Here is a 16,884-nt window from a genome sequence, read left to right as displayed (position 1 = left end):
TTTTTTATTTGCATCATGCCATTGCCATTAGATTCATTCATTAAGTTCATCTGATAATCATGGCTTCATAGATTTGTTGTTAAAGTTCTTTTTTGGTTCATTCAAGATTCATGCATTGATTTAAAGATCTTTGTGCATTCAAGTTCCATTAATTCAAGTTTCATGGTCCACTAACTTGAAGTTTACAGTGTCACTCATGGTCTATTTGGTCAAGCTTTATGTTTCATTCATGGTCCATTTGTTTAAGGTTCATGCTAAGGTCCGTTTATCCAATTTCATAATGCATTCATTATCCATTGATTCATGTGTTATGGTGCATACAAGATCATGGTTTAAAAGTAATTTCAAACATGACATTTGGAGGGAAATGATAATTTGAATTTAAAAGCATGTTTCATTAGAACTGTTTTTGCCAAAGAAAATTTATTCCATTCATAAAGGCCATTAGATTACATTATCCATACATGTTCCATTGAAAATTACAAAGAAATACACTTTTTGCATACGTTGGCTTTTGGTCAATTGTTGACCTTTTGGTCAACCAATTGAGCAAAGTCAACTCTCCATTTCAACATACCTAAAACCTAAGTCCCTTATTTCTTCAAGACCAACCATCCTTACATTTGTTCATCCTACAAACAAAGACCAAAACCATATGTCATTTACATTCATTCAAGTAAGCCATGACAAATAACATCCATCATATTAGCATACACAAAGCAATTGCAAGCATGACTTACAGTAAGGAATAACAATTCAATAAAGCATATCTATTACAACATTCATGCAACATAAACCAACCATACATTACAACATTCACGAAACATAATATTCCACCCCATTTCAAGCATACCAAAATTTATTAAACAATCATGGCCAAAACATACCAAATGCAATTACATAACACTCATAATCATCTACATCAAAACATGTCATTTCACAATTCAACAACCAATCAAACAACATGAGCATATCAATACTAGTGCATACAATCACAACAAAATTAATGCAGCAAGTCACTCAAGGCATCGCATAAATCCAAAAAATCTGCAGCAAGCTAAACATAACAATAGCAGGACATCCAAAATCGAGCAGCAGTCATCACATATGCATCTAACCAACCAAATCATTCAAGCAATAATAGTCATAGCAATTCCAAGTTAGTATTCAGCAAATCGAGCAAACCATTGACATCACTACTGAACAATGTTTTTTCACCTAACAGGAAATTAAAATTCATTTTAACTCAACTTCACCCTAACCATTTCCATCTAACCAATTAGCATTTAATTAACTTAACACTTTCACTAACTAAATCACTTAACAACTCATTTCACAACTAACAGAAATTGAACATGACTCAAAGTCAGTTACAACATTCTCCTTCCAAATCCGTTACAGCCAAATCAAATCACTCAAACTGAATTTCATAAGTAACGTAGCTAACCCTAACTAGCAATCTCACGCCGCTTTCACCTCTAACTGATTTTGATTCGCATTGCTAACTAACAATTAACAGAGTTAGATTTTTCTATTAGTCCTCCTTCCTATAAAAACAATTCATATCATTCATTGAGAGTCCAATCAATATTCATCATCAGTTCCAATAATCCCATCTCCATTCACTTCACAAACTCTCCCCCTCTCGAATTCTCTGCATTCATACGATCTCTCAACACACAATTCAAACTAGACGTTTCAAAAGAAGAAGAAGAATTAAACAAAGAGGAAGAAGATTTAGTGATTCAAACCTGATTTCCGGCATCGGCTTCGGCGAGTGCTTCTTTTTTTTCTTTAATTATTCACAACATGTTGGTTACCATGGTGTAAAAGAATATTAGGGGAATCAAACCCCTAACCTCCAGGGCTTTCATTCTGAGAGTTAAGAATTTAATTTCTCTTTTAAGATTTAGGGTTTGTGCGCATATCGCTTCGATTCAAATTTTTGAGAAGGAATCAAGGATTTTCGGTATGGGATTCGTGTTCAAATGAAGAAGATGAAGGGGTAGTGTGATTTGTTTGAATATTAGGTCTCCGCCTCCGCCGGAGGCGACCTCCGGCACGGTGGAGGAGAGTTGCATTCAGTTGGAGGGAAGAGAGATGACTTGAAAATTTTAACCTGGGTGGAAAACGTGGAAAATGTGTTTGACAATTGTGCATGCGTTGTTTTGGAATTGTTGATTCTTTCATTGCCTTGCATTGGGCTCCCAGACCCAAATCCTTCTATCTGCACCCTCTAGGTATCTACACCCCCTGATTACCTTGTTGAAAGAGCTTTGGACTTGTAGATGGGGCCTGCATTTTTTCCCTTCCTGCACCATTGATTTGTTGAACTACCCCTTGTTTGGATTATGCATTCATTTTGCTAATTTCCGTTTATATTTTGTTACACTTTTCCATGATAATTGATTCACTTTTATTGCAAAATTGATAAGAATAAATTGTTAGTTTTAATTAGTTTTTGTTTGGTTAATGAACATGATTAATAGTTTTAATTAGAATTAATGGAATTGTTTAGTTCTTTAACTGATTGTTTGAAAAATGATTAGGAAAATATGTGATTAACCATAGTTTTTTATTAGGTTTAAATGTTAATTCATATGATATTTGATTAATTGCATGATTAGGTTTAGATTTTAATTCATATGATAGAATTATAAATTGCATGATTTGATTTTAATTCTTTCATATTTTAGGTTTTAATGCTCTGTTTTAGAATTTTAACTAGGTATAATTAATCTTGTTTTTGTCACCTAATTAAATTTAATTGATCCTTTAATCAATGTTGTTGTTAGACTTTGATTTGATTCTCTAATTTCATTCCACCTTAACCTATGGAATGCTCTCTTAGATTTAGGATTTTAGAATTTATTTCAGTTGATTAATCCCTAGGGTTTTCAAGTCATTACCCCGATTAATTAAGTTGGTCAAAGTTCACTTTGATCAACCAAATCCTTTGGATTATGCTCAATTCCCTAAGCTTATTCAAGTGAACAAAAGACCTTTGATCACTTCATAGGGCAAGTCCATCGTGTTCAAGTTGTACTGGATATACTGGATCTCAAGAGTTGTACAAGACCTCAAGATTCAAGACTTCATTTAATACAAATCAGTACGATATATAATGGACTATTGTTCAAGCACAACAAAGGTGAATTCAACATTTGCCGATCATGAATCAAGTTGTGTGCCATGAGCCTTAAGCAATATATAAGAGGTGAGAGTGAAGATTTCCTATCCTCATTCTGAATATCTTTAGGTACGGGAAGAATGACCCAGTTGCTCATCATATTCTCCCTTATTCATAGACTTTAGCACAATTTGATTCAGATTGATTGTCAAGTCTCTTCTTTCTGCAAAAGCAACCCTTCGTCATAGAAAGTTGCAAGAAAATTCAACTTCAACACTCGTCTGTTACAATGCAAAACGCACGTCATGAGCCTTAAGTAATAGAGAAGGGGTGAAATTGGATAATTCATATCCTCATTTTGAATATATTTGGGTACTAGATGAATGACCTAGTTGCTCATCGTATTCACCTCTATTCATAGACTTTAGTGCAATTTAAATCGAATAATTGACAAGTCTTTCTACATAGATGTGGGATGCAGACTGAAGATAAGACTTTAAACTCCTAAGGTTCCTCTTTTCCCCTCTTGTTTTCTTTCTCAGTAAAACTAAAACCATTTTATGAATAAACTCAAAAATAATTAACAATACGATTAGAATTTTATGTTCTGAGCCTTAAGCAACGGAGAAGGGATGAGAATGGAGCTTTCCTATCCTCATTCTGAGTATTTTGAACACGGGACGCTTGTCCCGCTCGTTTGAGGTATTCACCTTCATTCATAGACTTTAGTATGATTAAAACTAAGACTTTCTCTTCAGAATAAAAGCAAGTTCACCTCATCAAACTCAGTTTTCACCTTTGGGCTTCATTTTCTATTTAAAACCTTTTCAGAAAGGATCCGTTACTTCCGTTCTACCGTGGATGAAGCTTAAACCTCCATGTGTGAGCATACAAGCAATGTTTAACTTCTAGAGTATGATCTGAATACATCCATTCTATCACAAACAAACAAACGATTAAGTCTCCCATGCTCGAGCATACAAGCAAGTTGACAGTAGAACGCGAACGTTAATAATGTTCATTAAAAATAACTAACGCTTCCTTCTTAGTTCCACGAACTACAAAGCTCTGATTTCCTTATTGCACTATGAGGATACGTGGGCACGAGGTCCCTAATCCTCCGTGAGCACATTATTTACTAACCTTTTCACCCTTCGCGAGTAATCTTTAGATGATAACACCCGAACATTCAAAATGGTTCTCGTTGAGTACAACGGATGTGAGGGATGCTAATACTTTCCCCTTGCATAACCGAATTCCTTACCTTTTTTCTCTCCCCCAGGGTTTTATCGATGTTTTCCCTTTCCTTCATGAATAAATAAAGTTAGATGGTGACTCCGTTGTATCTTTGAGCGTGTGATGCGCTCAGGTATATTTTGTGTAACTTCAACTACAAAGTAGTCGACCAACTGAATCAAACTCCTTCGAAGATTTCAATGTTGTCCTTAAAGCTTAGTTAGGAAGCTCATAGGGACTCTTTGATGAAGTTCTTGGAAGCAACCCCTATCACTAAGAACGTTACTATGGAGTAATTTGAAGATGTAATGGCTAATATCACTGTTGGAAGCTATCTGGACTTTAGTGATGACTAAACACTTTCATAGGGAAGGGATCATAACAGAGCTCTGAACATTTCTATAAAATGTGTAGACACATTACTATCAAGAGTATTGGTAGACACATCACCATCCTTGAATTTTGTACCAAAATCCACTTTGTTGAAGTTGTCCTTGAATGAAGTTGCAATAAAGCCAAACACTTTAATCGTGAAAGCTTTTGATGATTCTAGACGTGTTGTGGTTGGAGAGGTAGATCCATCCATCATATAGTTGCTTGCTTGGGAGACTCTGGATCCATGTTGCAAGAGTCACCACGTCTATGCAACATCAAAAACTTAAGTTCATCACCAATGACAAAATGATTGTGATAGGCGGAGAATAAGACATCATGGTTAGCCATTTGTACTCCTTCTATTACATTGATGTAGATAGTGAAACAATTGAGACAACTTTCCAAGCTCTGGAAGTGGCAAACATGGTGATAGTCCAGCCAGCAAAAGAGCAACCCAAATTTGAACCATCAATGGCCTCTTGGAAAGGAGCTAAAGACATTGTGGAAATTGGAAATGCCATAGGTTTGGGTAAGGTCATAGAGATCCCTGAAAAGAAAGATCAGTTTGGGCTGGGACACCAACCATCATTAGGTGAAAGGGATGTCAAGCTAGCAAGAGGCAAGTTCTCCATGTGTAAGAAACCTTTACCAGCGTTGTCCATATCTTTGGAGATCAAGTGGCAATGATCGACGAGGTAGCTTACAAAGAGGTGATATCAAACTGGATACGCCAAGGTGTTGGTGTAAGCCCTAGAGGCCAATACTTTTGGTACTTGTATTGAATTATTTATTAATAATAAAAGGATTTTTCTTTATTATGTTTGTTTAATAAAGTCCCTAGAATAGCTAGCCCGTTTAATATATCAGGTGTGACTTAATCATGAGATCACATTAAACATAAGGACATTATTCTTAAAGTATCTGTAGTCGAGCTTTATTTTGAAGTGGGATAACATTAAAGCATTAAGACTATTATGTATATAGACCGATGATCACATCTCATGGATCATGGATAAGGAGTTATCAAATCTTAAACATAGGTATGAATATTAAGAGTAATATTTATACTGGATTGACCCGCTATGAGAATACTATATAGAATGTTATGCAAAGTGTCATAAGTTATTCTCATGGTGATAATGGTGTATACCACCCTTCGACCTGAAACCACTATGGACCCTAGATGTAGAGTCGAGTGCCTTATTGCTGATCAAACATTGTCCGTAACTGGATGACCATAAAGACAGTTGATGGGTACTCCACAAAGCATGCTAAGGTACATGAGTGACCTAGATGGAATTTTCTCATCCTACGTAACGGGATAAATGTCTATGGGCCCAATATTCAACTGGACAAGGATGACACGGTCTATGCCTTGTGTTCAATATAGACATAAGGGCAAAAGGGTAATTGTACACATAAGTATTATCACAAAAGGATTTGTCAAATCACATGACATTTTCGTGTCTTGGGTAGAAGTGATGTGTTGCTAGATATCGCTCATTGTTTATTATGTTAAATACGTGATTTAGTATAATTGTCAATGCCGCGAAAACCTACAAGGTCACACACAAAAGGACAGATTGATGAGAGATAGAGTAACTAAGGAACACCGTAAGTTACAGTGTACTTAAGTGAATTGTAGAACATCGTAAGGTACGGTGTACTTAAGTAGAATACAAAATATGGTAAGGTACCACGCGCTTAAGTTATTTTGACATATTATAAGATATGGGCCACATACACTTAAGTGGGCTTTTTTAGCTTGCAGCCCACACAAGTGGTTCTATAAATAGAACCCTTGTGCAGAAGCATTTGTGCAATTGCAATTTCATTTCTCTCTCTCTCTCTCTCTCTCTCTCTCTCTCTCTCTCTCTCTCTCTCTCTCTCTCTCTCTCTCTCTCTCTCTCTCTCTCTCTCTCTCTCTCTCTCTCTCTCTCTCTCTCTCTCTCTCTCTCTCTCTCTCTCTCTCTCTCTCTCTCTCTCTCTCTCTCTCTCTCTCTCTCTCTCTCTCTCTCTCTCTCTCTCACTCACTCACTCACTCAAATCCTTCATTCATAGCAGCTATCACTTAGATTGAAGGAATCCGTTCGTGTGGACTGAGTAGAGGCGTTGTCATCGTTCAACGTTCGTGATCGCTCCGTATATCTGCATCAAAGGTTTCGATCGTCACAAGAGGTAACAATTCTATCACTGATTATGCCCATTCGTAAGGATCACTAAAGGAGATTTTTTTTAAAATTTCGCTGCGTTTTGGATCGCCATAGGTTTGGGTAAGGTCATAGAGATCCTTGAAAAGAAAGATCAGTTTGGGCTGGGACACCAACCATCTTTAGGTGAAAGGGATGTGCAAGCTAGCAAGAGGCAAATTCTCCATGTGCAAGAAACCTTTACAAGCGTTGGCCATATCTTTGGAGGTCAAGTGGCAATGACCAACGAGGTAGCTTACAAAGATGTGATATCAAACTGGATACGCCAAGGAACACCTGGAGAAGAGTTGAACAATTGGAAGGTTGTCGAGATTCCTCAAGTCTTTCATATTCAAAAGTAATTTACTGTTTTTGTCAAAACCATATGCTCTGTCCAAGGCATAGTGGAATGCTTGTAGGGCCCCACTGTTTTGAACTTTGTTTATCATTAATAAAACTAAAAATTTGCATTCAATTGAGTTCCTTTTCTTTCATATTTTTCTTTCGAAAATAAATAGCAATGTTTTATGCATGCTCACTTTCTAAAAACTGCATAAATCATAACATGAAGAATCACCCCCGATATCATTGATATCAACGTTGCTATGGTCCATATGACTTTGACTATCCAATTAACCAAGTCAAAGAAGAAGGTGAGGAAGATTGTGAACTCTTTGAAGAGTTGACCAAAATGCTCAAGCAAGAATTAAAGATCATTCAGTCGCACCAAGAAGTCCTTGAGATTATCAACCTTGGGACTAGGGATGCTCATGGACGACTAATCTTCATAACCAGTCCATAACTATATATAATCCATATGTTAAAATCGATTATTAAAACCAATTGTCATAACCGATTTTCAATTTTTTAAATGGTTATAAACTAATTATTAACCAATTATATCCATATCCAATTTAGAATTAGTTTTGATTTAAAATTTTTTAAAAATAAATTCTTTTCGAGAAGTTTTTTATTTTCTTTTTTAAAAATATTTTAAAAACCAATTTTTTGTTTTTTGAAAAAAAATATTTAAAAAATAGTTTTTTTTTCTTAAGAATTATTTTTTACAAAAAAACAATGTTATTTTTCAAAAAAAAAAAACTTTTTTTCAAAAGATATATTTTTTCAAAAAATAAAAATATTTTTGTTTATAAAAATACTTTTTTTTTCACAAATAGAAAAAAAAAAAAATTTCTAAAATAAAAAAATTGTTTTTAAAAAAAAAACTTTTTTCCCAAAAAGAACATAATTTTTTTTCAGAAAAAAAACTCATTTTTTTTATTTAAAAAAAATCATTTTTTCTTATTTGAATTTTTATTTTTTTAAAAAAAATAGACAAATTTGGTTTTTAGTTTGCATATGGATATCCAAAATATGGATATTTTTAAAATCATATTAATAAAATATGCAAAATATGGATTTGGTTAAAACCATACTAAAAACTAACTGATTTTTAATAACCAGATTTGGATATGTATAGATCTAATGACTGGTTAATTTGAGCATCCCTACTTGGGACTGAGGAAGGAAAGAAGGAAGTCAACATAGGCACCACCCTACATGATGATGAGAAGAAAAAGCTAATAGAACTCCTATATAAGTACGTGTTCGCCTAGTCATATCACGATATGTTTGGGTTGGATACATATATTATAGTGTACAAGTTGTCACTCAGAGAAGAATGTCCGTCTCTCAAGTAGAAGCTAATAAGAACTCTACCAGACATGGCCCTCAAGATAAGGGAAGAGGTTAGAAAACAATTTGACGTTGGTTTCTTAGTTGTAGCCAAGTACCCACAATGGGTTGCCAATACTATGTCGATACCAAATAAGGACAGAAAAGTCTGAATGTGTGTAGATTACCAAGACTTAAACAAAGCGAATCCAAAATATGATTTCCCATTACCTCACATTGACGTATTGGTGGATAACATAACTCAGTTCTTGATATTTTCCTTCATGGATGGTTTCTTCGGGTATAACCAAATCAAAATGGCCCCTGAAGACGTGGAGAATACCATATTCATTACCCTTTGGGGGACCTTCTGCTACAAGGTGATACCTTTTTTATTGAAGAATGTTGGAGCAACATATCAACACACAATGATGACTCTCTTTCATGATATGATTCATAAATAGATCGAGGTGTACGTCGACGACATGATTGTGATATCCCAAACAGAAAAGGATCACATTATCAATCTGCAAAAGTTGTTTGCTCGATTAAGAATATTCAAGATGAAGCTTAACCCCAACAAATGAAAATTTTAGGTACGATCTGGAAAATTGTTGGGATTCATCGTAAACCAGCGAGGGTTCGAGGTTGACCCTGACAAAGTCAGAGCCATTCAGAATATGCCTCCGCCTAAAACAAAGAAATAGTTTTATGGTTTCTTGGGGAGATTGAACTACATTCCTAGATTCATTTCACGTGTCACAGCCACATCCAAGCCAATATTCAAATTACTGCGAAAGGATCAAGCTATCGAGTGGAATGACAACTGCCAAGCAGCCTTCGAAAAAGTAAAAGAATATCTGCAAGAGCTACCGATCTTGATTCTCCCTGTTCAGGGAAGATCTCTTATTATGTACTTAACAATACTTAAAAAAAATCAAGAATTCAAAGGAATTGTAATTAAAAATTTATAAGCTGAAAATAACGCCACAATGATCAACAACCTTAATGTGTTAAAAGGGAATTCTTTTAAGAACTCTAGAAAGAAAAGCCTCATAACAAAAATGTAAAAACATATTTCCAAAAGCAATTAGTAACAAATCGTGCATACTCACAAAATGATTTTGGGAGGAATATGGTTTTGAACGTAATTGGTGTAACATATGGTTATTTTATATCACCAAAACCGACCAATTGGTGTAACATATTGTTATTTTATATCACCTAAACCGGATTGTCCTATATGGATTAGACATTGGGTTTAGTCAAACTAAACTCAAACCGATTACGTGCACCCTTTTTATGGTTAATGTCATACCCTAATTTTTAACCCTAAAATCACACATCTCATTTGCATCTTTTGCATACAAGCAAGATCACATCTTGACCTTTTCCCTATCCATCTTTGGGTTTGCTTCTTGTAGGGATCACCAACCACCTCTTTGTTTTGTTTTACTTTTGTGTTTATTGCTTATCTAACCACTAATCAAAATACCAAAAATATGTACTGTTTCCCTTAATTTTTTTGTGCAAGGTAGGGCTCCTTAAGTCAAAAGCATCCCAAAGTTTGATGGCTTACTTCTCAAGAAAATTCAAAGGTTCATGTGTTTATTTCCATACCTTCTTCAACAAGAAACTTTAAGCTTTGAGAATTTTAATCAAGAGGCCATCAAGGGCACGTCATCTTGAGTTCATATGATCACCCATGTGCTTTGAAGTGCAAGAAAAGTCCAAGTGCACAAGCTTATTCCAAGTGGTTTGGCCTAAAAGTCATCATTTTGAAGTCAAAGTTCCAAGGATCATAACTCCTTCATTTCTTAACATTTTTGAATACCCCCTTTTGAATATGACTCTTCTCGACATCCTCTACAACTTCTATGTACATGACAAGAACCAATTATTCTTGGAGGATCATCAAAAGTTTAGAGACATCATAGATTATTTGTGGACTTAGTGAAATTTGACCTATTTTCAAGTGACTTTTTTGCCAACTTTCGAGGATCATAACTTCTTCAATTTTCAACATATGAAGCTGATTCTTTTTTCACAATGCCATTGGTGATACAATCTAGAGGTTTGTTTCAAGGACCAAGGTCAAATTATGATTGGAATACCATGGAATTCATTGGGACATTATAGGTCATTTTCATCCATGAAGCACTCAAATTTTTCTAAGTTATGGAACCAGTATTTTATGCCAACTTCAACACACCATAAATTTGTGATCAAACATCCAAATGCAACCTTTCTTGGCTCATTATAAACTTGGTCATGATGTTAACACATTGCAAAAAGAATGGAATAAAAAAGCCTCTTGAGTAGGATGTCCAATTGAGTTGAACATGGTGACTTGAAATTGAAGAAATCACCATTGCCCGAAATTTGATCATGACTAATCTCAATTCCAAGCCAAATTAGCAAGTGTTTTGGTCCTAAACATGTTTAATCAAGTCTCCAGAAGTTAATTGACACTTAAAACACATCATTTGTCTGAGTTTTGAGGAGTTTCAAATCATATTTTTCACACACTTGGATCAAATTCGTTTTGCACGAATTCTGCATCATTCCATACGTATTTGGATCCAAACACATTCCCTATAAATAGAGTAACCTGTTGCCTTCATTTTCAAGCTTTGGAGAGCCAAGAAACCCCTGCTGCAACTTGAAATTTTTTCAGAAAATTCAACTATCGTGTTTTGTCTTTCAGCCAGTTTCAATCCATTTTCTTGATTCTATTAGCTCCATCGGCATCCTCTGAAACTTTTGCAACAATTCCCAAGCTTTAAGACCTTTTAAATTGCTCCAACCAGATCGAGCTTTATCAACTTCTGATCACCATCTGGACAAGGTAGTTTTGAGCATCATTTGAACTCAAACAAGTTACCACAATGTAGTCATTCAGTCCCTGATGCTTTCCCCTAACTTATCTGGTGTTGATTGATTGTGTTCATCATTTAATTTAATTTTTCACAGCTTGCTTGTCTTTGAAACTTCTTTGAAATTCCCTCTGCTCAGTTCACATAAATGAATTTGAGGCATAAGGTCGAATTCAGGATGAGAAGAGGATCACAATGGTGGTGGTCTCGTGTCTTGATGTTACCAAACGATGAAACTCCAGTGAGAGCTCACCGGAGAAAATGACCGGAGTATTTTCTCAGGTGGTCTGAGTTTGGGCCAAACACGTTGGCATTTTGAAATGTTTTGATTGATTAATTTCAAATTAGATCTCGTGTTCTGATTGTAGCGCGTTCCATCGTGTTTCTCATCATTTGAAGTGTTGGATCTACCGCGTCAATTAATGAGTCGTGATCCAACGCTCCTGTTTTTTTTAAAGATTTTTACTTTTTCTTTTATTATTTTAAATTGCTTTTTCTTTAAAAATTCATAGTAATTTCATTTTTTATCCAAAAAATCCCAAAATAATTTCTAAAATTCTCTTTTATTTTTCTTTATCTGATTTTTATTTTTCAACATTTTATTTCATTGACTTTCTATTTTTCATGAATTTTCTCTTTTATCCTTTTTTTTAATTAGTTTAAAAATATTTTTCTTCCTTTTTAAATTCTGAAGATTTTATTATATGTTTCTCAATTTATTTCTAACCTTCCATAATTTTGTTGGCCATTTATTTGGTGTTTGGAGAACTTTGTGGAATTTTCATTTTATTTTCATTTTAAAAATCATTTAAAAATATCTTTAAAGAATTTTTATTTTATTTTATTGCAATTTAAATTTGTTTGACCTTGTGGACTTCTGTTGACTTTGGATCATGATGATTTTGATTTCAAGTTTCATCAAACTCAATGGATCTTGGCTATTGATAGGGTGAAAACCCTAATCCACCAAAATGAATGATTGATTTTGATGATGACTTGATCAAATTTGTGATTCAATTTGGGTGTGACTTTTCTTGTCCCTTTTATTCTTCTTCCCTTTCTTTTCCTTTTGATCAATTGGATGGATTTGTGTCCATCTTGTTCATGATGTGAGGATTGATGCTTGATGAACTTTCATCATTTCAAGCCTACGTTCTAAGTGATCATGAATCATTTAAAGTACTTTAAATTGATGCATAAGTTTGTCCTAAGTGTCATGAAATATGGATTGAAGTAATGGATCATCCTCCTAGCCTTTATGCTTGATCATCCCCTTTTTCTTTTTCTTGTGTGGCATAGCTTTAGGAGAATGATTTACATATCATTTCTCTAGCATGTATTAACACAAATATTATTATTGACCGACCTTAGATAGTTGTGACTTCTACGTAAGTCCAATTACGATTGCTTAAGATAACACTAAATTTGTCCCAAAGGCAATGACATTTTTATAAGTGAGATTGTAAGTCTCATATTCCTCATGGTATTGTGTGAAGATGTTTCTCATTTTCTATTTGTGAGAGTTAGTGACATACTTGTTGATTTTATCCAAGTTGGAGCCCTTCTCACAAGTAATGTATAGGCTCATATCTTCATGCTTGTGAGTGAATAGTTGAGTGTTCTTCAAAAAATGACCAAATACATCTTTTCATCTTACTAACATCTTTTACTAACACTTTACTTGCATTAACTTTTACTTCAAAGTCATTTACCTTTATGCCTTTATTTTTTTATGTCATTTACTTTATGCTTTATGTTTAGCATTTCATATCATATTATTGGTGCTTATTGTTGGTGTAAGCCCTAGAGGTCAATACTTTTGGTACTTGTATCGAATTATTTATTAATAATAAAAGGTTTTTTCTTTATTATGTTTGTTTAATAAAGTCCCTGGAATAGATAGTCCGTTTAATGTATCAAGTGTGACTTAATCATGAGAGCACATTAAACATAAGGACACTATTTTTAAAGTATCCGTAGTCGAGCTTTATTGTGAAGTGGGATAACATTAAAGCATGGAGACTATTATGTTTATAGACTGATGATCACATCTCATGGATCATGGATAAGGAGTTATCAAATCTCAAACATAGGTATGAATATTAAGAGTAATATTTATACTAGATTGACCCGCTATGAGAATAATATATAGAATGTTATGCAAAGTGTCATAAGTTATTCTCATGGTGATAATGGTGTATACCACTCTTCGACCTGAAACCACTATGGACCCTAGATGTAGAGTCGAGTGCTTTATTGCTGATCCAACGTTGTCCGTAACTGGATAACCATAAAGACAGTTGATGGGTACTCCACAAAGCATGCTAAGGGACATGAGTGACCTAGATGGAATTTGCCCATCCCGCGTAACAGGATAAATGTCTATGGGTCCAATATTGAACTGGACAAGGATGACACGGTCTATGCCTTGTGTTCAATATAGACATAAGGGCAAAAGGGTAATTATACACATAACTATTATCACAGAAGGATTTGTCAGATCACATGACATTTTCGTGACTTGGGTAGCAGTGATGTGTTGCTAGATACCGCTCATTGTTTATTATGTTAAATGCGTGATTTAATATAATTGCCAACGTCGCGAAAACCTACAGGGTCACGCACAAAGGACGGATTGATGAGAGGTAGAGTAACTAAGGAACACCGTAAGATACGGTGCACTTAAATGGAATACGAAATATGGTAAGGTACCACACGCTTAAGTGATTTTGGGCATATTATAAGATATGGGCCAAAATACACTTAAGTGGGCTTTTTAGCTTGAAGCCCACACAAGTGGTTCTATAAATAGAACCCTTGGGTAGAAGCATTGTCACTCTTGCATTTTGTTTCTCTCTCTCTCTCTCACTCAAAGCCTTCATTCGTAGCAGCTAGCACTGAGATTGAAGGAATCCGTTCGTGTGGACTAAGTAGAGGCGTTGTCATCGTTCAACGTTCGTGATCGCCACAAGAGGTAACGATTCTATCACTGATCATGCCCATTCGTAAGGATCATTAAAGGAGAAAAATTTAAATTCCGTTGCGTTTTGGATCGCAATTCTCCTTCACTTATGTCATTTTGTTCTTTGATCTTTTGGACCTTTATTTATATCATTGTTAAGAAGGCATTAATAAAAAGGAAATTATTTCTCCAAACTCATGGACTTGTGGTTACTATCCTTGACATCCTTATGGAATTATGGACTTAGAACTAGGATCTTAACCATTGCTTTGGAATTTTTGGCTTAAGACCTAGGAACTCATCTAATGCCCATGATTTTGGAATTCTCTGTGAATACTTGGCTTGGTTACTTTGGATTCATCTAATACATGAACTACTATTTGCTTATTTTGTAATTTGCTTGAGGCTTAATCCAAAGGAGGAAAATTCTTGCTTGACTTATGTCATAAAGCTTATCTCTTGGTTAAATCTTTCCTCCCTAGCTTTTACTTTATGCTTTAGGATAGTCTTTCCTTCTCCTCCCCTTCTTTAATATACAAAATCCTCCTTCTTTTTCAAAAACTTTCTTGTTTTAAACTTGAACCATTTTTCTCAATAAACCTTGACTCTTGTCAAGTGATTTTCAAAACCTTTTTCTTAATAAATGTCAATCCATCTTAAGCATATTTAGACTTATTCCAAAAGACTAAAAAAATGCATAACTCATTCAAATCATTTTGTGCCTTTGTGCACTTTTCTCTTTAAAACTTTTCTCAAGGCATTAGACATGAGTCATTTTCATAGTTGAGTTATAATTCTCCTATCTTCATAGTATTGATGATAATTCTTTTCCATCTGTGCGAGCTAGTGGCATACTTGTTGATCCCTATCCAAGTTGGAGTCCTTCTCATGATGATGCAAAGTTCTCATACTTGTTGGTGACTAGTTGAGTTTCTCCTTAAAATGACAAAATATTATTCCCATAAAAAATAAACCAAAACAAATCCCCTTTGTTATTTTTACCACGAACTACGAGGTTTTGATCCTCCATTGCACTTTGTTGGTATGTAGGCACGAGACTTTAAAAGTCTTGACAAACACCAAATCATAATAAAATGCTTCTTTTCTCATCCCTCCAATCTTTTAACAAACAACACCAATTTTCAAGCTAAAATGTGCATAATTTCAAAGAGGTTCCCTTGGAGTACCATGGATGTTTAAGGTGTTAATACATTTCCTTTGCATAACTAACCCCCGGACCCTTATTCTCTTTTTTATTAGTTTTGTTTTAAAACTTCTTTGAGTTTTGTTCGTACTTTTTTCATTTTTCTTTGGAAACAATAAAAACAGGGTGACGACTCTTACTTTACGAGTTAAGTTAATCAATAGTTTAATCTCAAAATTTTTACCGTTACAGTTGATAGTTCCATAATTCCTAATTTAATATATGAAACAAAATTAATTTTAATTTGAACAACTATATGACTTCTTGTCATTTTTCTATCAAATTGGATTTGTCTTCTTCTTAAGAAATAGAACACAAAGCTTTCCTTGATACAAACTCATGAAAGTTTTCTATGTGTATATGTGTAGTCAGTACCAACGCAATAGGAAACATGTTCAATAAATTTATGAAATCTAAATGCATAAAAAATAAGTCACTCACAACATTTGAGTCTTCACGCTTTCAAGTCTCACACACATATTTCTCAGCTTTAATCATCATCATCGAGTGTTATATTTCAGTGTTAGAATCTCTTAAAGATAATCGGGTGGTCTTATTTAGGATCTTATAAATCTGGTTAATATTAGATTGAGTTTTCTTGTTTCAATCTTGTCAAAAGATTCAATAAGTATCTCAATGGAACATTGTACTTAGCCAACTCGTGAAATGACACAAATTAATGACCAATTGATGTATGAGCTAAATCATGGCAACGAAGTTCACACACCATTTTCAATTTTAATATTCAAACCAAATATTTTGTTTTAAAAACTTTTGATTTCGAAACTAAGTCCCCCCACAAATTTTTTAACCTAAACTAATTTAACTCATAGTTAATATGACTTATAAAAAAGTAAATGATAAATCGTTATAAAGTATTTTATTTTTAAAAATGAACAATATTAATAAATTAACTTATAAATATGAAGATTTGAATTTACAACTCTATATCACTTCAAACTCTATTTATAATCTCCGAGCAATCTTTTTTTTCAATCAATCTCAATTATGAGTTGAGTAAATTTTAAATTGAAAGAGTTTACAAGTTACCAACGGTTAAGCCAGAGATAAATATTTTTGGAAGTCTTCACTTTATAAAAACGCAATTTTAGCTACGGTGAAGTTGTAGGTAAATCTCAAAAAATATTTTTGTAGGTATTTTAGTATACTACGGTTAAGCTGTGAATAAATTTCTTTAAAAAAAATTACAAGATTTTTTCTATATATTTGATATTATT

At 34.1% G+C, this 16,884-nt stretch overlaps 1 long non-coding RNA gene across 1 annotated transcript; it reads right to left on the bottom strand.

The window, feature by feature from the left end:
- Positions 1 to 406: 406 nt before the first annotated feature.
- On the bottom strand, positions 407 to 2,251 carry LOC127127251 (uncharacterized). The gene is made up of 2 exons (XR_007805296.1): positions 1,752 to 2,251; positions 407 to 632 (listed from the first exon to the last, which is right to left on the bottom strand). It is a non-coding gene; the product is annotated as an uncharacterized LOC127127251 (long non-coding RNA).
- Positions 2,252 to 16,884: the final 14,633 nt, after the last annotated feature.

Source organism: Lathyrus oleraceus, chromosome 3 (genome assembly GCF_024323335.1).
Source record: "Lathyrus oleraceus cultivar Zhongwan6 chromosome 3, CAAS_Psat_ZW6_1.0, whole genome shotgun sequence".
In the NCBI taxonomy this organism is placed as follows: Eukaryota; Viridiplantae; Streptophyta; class Magnoliopsida; order Fabales; family Fabaceae; genus Lathyrus; species Lathyrus oleraceus.
This window is presented reverse-complemented; position numbering and strand designations above follow the sequence as displayed.